The following is a 2,433-nucleotide window of genomic DNA, read 5'->3' as shown; positions in this document are numbered from 1 at the left end:
TTATCCCTCACATTCTGGTTGAAATAAGTACATCATGTCTTCTCAGGCCAGACCCGTATATTTTATCCTGAATCCCGCATTCTGCATCCCGCCTGGATTTTAAACTGACTTATCTCGCCTCCCAACATATGTTGACATTTCACATCGAAATGAACCTTCCATGCATGACGTGTTATGATAATCAGTATTTTCTCGAAATATCTAGAACGCCTCAAGCGGTTTCGTAGTTTCACTTTCCAAAGCAAGTTCCGCCGTGGTAAGTACAGCTCTAGCTAACTTTGCATCGTCTGGTTTCTATCTTAACCAGTTAGAATAATATATAGCTCGATTAAAATAGCCATGACTTTCAGACCATCATAAAATGATGATCAATTCCAAGTTCCATCGTTTGGTAGTAAACAACAAAGTTTTTGGCTCTGTAATTTCTAACGTCTGTTACTATGGGAAAACAAGAGTTTGAAATCGATCAAATCCTACAAAGTACTTCAGTACTTTATTAAGTGAAAACTGACGAAAAGTTAATTCACGTCTTCCATATTTTGCAACAGAATGATGTCAAAAGTAGCTTTCATTAGTTGTCTTATTTCTCTTCAGAGCAAGTCAGTCTGTCTATGATAGGAACCAGCGTGAAATGTAAATTTTATTAATCAGCAAACACAGAGTTTAATACTAGACTGGAATGGTTTTTATGCCCGAGAAACTTCAAAAGAGCAAACAAAGATGCCAAGATTTATACTGAAAGGTCCAGGACTGTGAGCAGTCTTTCGTTTACCAGCTATTTGTCCTCAAATGAGTTCGTTATATTAGAAACCTCATCACTGCCTCTGTGTTGGGGATGTATTGAACAGCATTTAAATACGTCCCTCAATATCAATTTTTTTCGATGAAACACAGTGCGTTAATTACATAAGCATAACATTTCTGTTGGTCAATCAATAAGACAGAACGGAGTTAACATTGGCTTATTGTGTTTTATGCATAGTTAAGCCGAAGAGCGAACAACATACAACAAAGAACTTTGTCTTGCTTGATAATCAGGTCACTGATTATTAAAAACCCAGTATACTTTGATAGCTATTAGACTTTACTGTCTCTATTTAACAAAGAATGCAGATAGGACAAACATGTAAATGTATTTCTCCGGTCACTAAGTAACCGTGAATAGGACAATCACATGACTTTTGGAGGGCATATAGTTTATTTGTGGCCCGAGTAGCATCATTTGCGCCCGAGGGCGAAGCGCAAGGGCGCAAATGATGCTACGAGGGACACAAATAAACTATATGACCGACAAAAGTCATGCGATTATCATTATTATCAATACACAAGGCCAAATCGTACAAATTCATTTAATAAGAAAAAATGTTTAACAGAGATGTAGCATGAAACTATGGTATGGAAAGTTGTTGCTACAATACGAAAAGCTAAACAAGAGCCAAATAAAATTCCTTTTTGTTTACAATAAAATGTCAAATATAATCTAGTTTTAAAAAGATTGGTAACAATGATTAGCAAAAAGACCGTTTACATTTAAAAAAACGATAGTCTTCCCGTTCACAGGCAATGGACTCAGACTGTCTTTGCTAATTTCATCAAATAAGTTACAGCTTTTAGTCGCTATCATCGCTCTCGATTATTCGGCGGCGTTTGTGGGTTGATGGCGACGGTTCTTCATACTTTCCGTGATAAATGTTCATTGTTCCAATCTGAATATTGGAGTTAATGCTTGGCCTTTCTCTGTTTTCACTTCAGCGAAGAACTTTCGCAGAATTTCACTCAAGTCCGTTGCACTTACTGTTTTGAGATCCACTTTAATTTTTCTTTTCTCACACCATTTCTCGAACTTTTTTACTCCCCACTCAGTTGCTCTCTTGGTGTTTTTCGCTTGAGCTTTTTGCTCAATCTCATCCAGTTGCTCGTTGTCTAAGTCCGAGTTTTGACTAGAAAAAAGCTGAAAATTTGGGAGTTCTTCCATTTTAAAATGAAATTTCCAAACGGCAAACGTTCACTACGCAAGCTGTTCGCACCTGAATGGTTTTCCCGCGTCAATAAACGTAACCTGATTGGTTAATATTCATCGGATGATGAACCGAGAACCAATCAGCTGCAGGGCCGTTAATACATTAACGGCCCGCTAGGAGTCATTTGCGGCCCGCAAAGCGCGTGTTTTCAAGAGGTCGGTTTTCAATTTGGCCGCGTATATTGATAATAATTGTTGTTTTTCACCCCACACCCCGTCCCTCAATATCAAATTTATCCCGCATTTCCTGGTTGAAATGGGAACATGCTTCTCAGGCCGAGATATTTTCATCCCGAATCCCACATCCCGCATCCTGCCTGGATTTTCAGCTTTTCTCGCTTCCCGCCAAGGTTATGTTTTGAAACTCAAGAAACTTCAAAATACATCCTCCATGCATGACGTATTATGATGAT

Source organism: Orbicella faveolata, unplaced genomic scaffold, assembly GCF_042242905.1.
Source record: "Orbicella faveolata isolate gen_17 unplaced genomic scaffold, um_ofav_v1 contig_26, whole genome shotgun sequence".
Taxonomy (NCBI): Eukaryota; Metazoa; Cnidaria; class Anthozoa; order Scleractinia; family Merulinidae; genus Orbicella; species Orbicella faveolata.
This window is presented reverse-complemented; position numbering follows the sequence as displayed.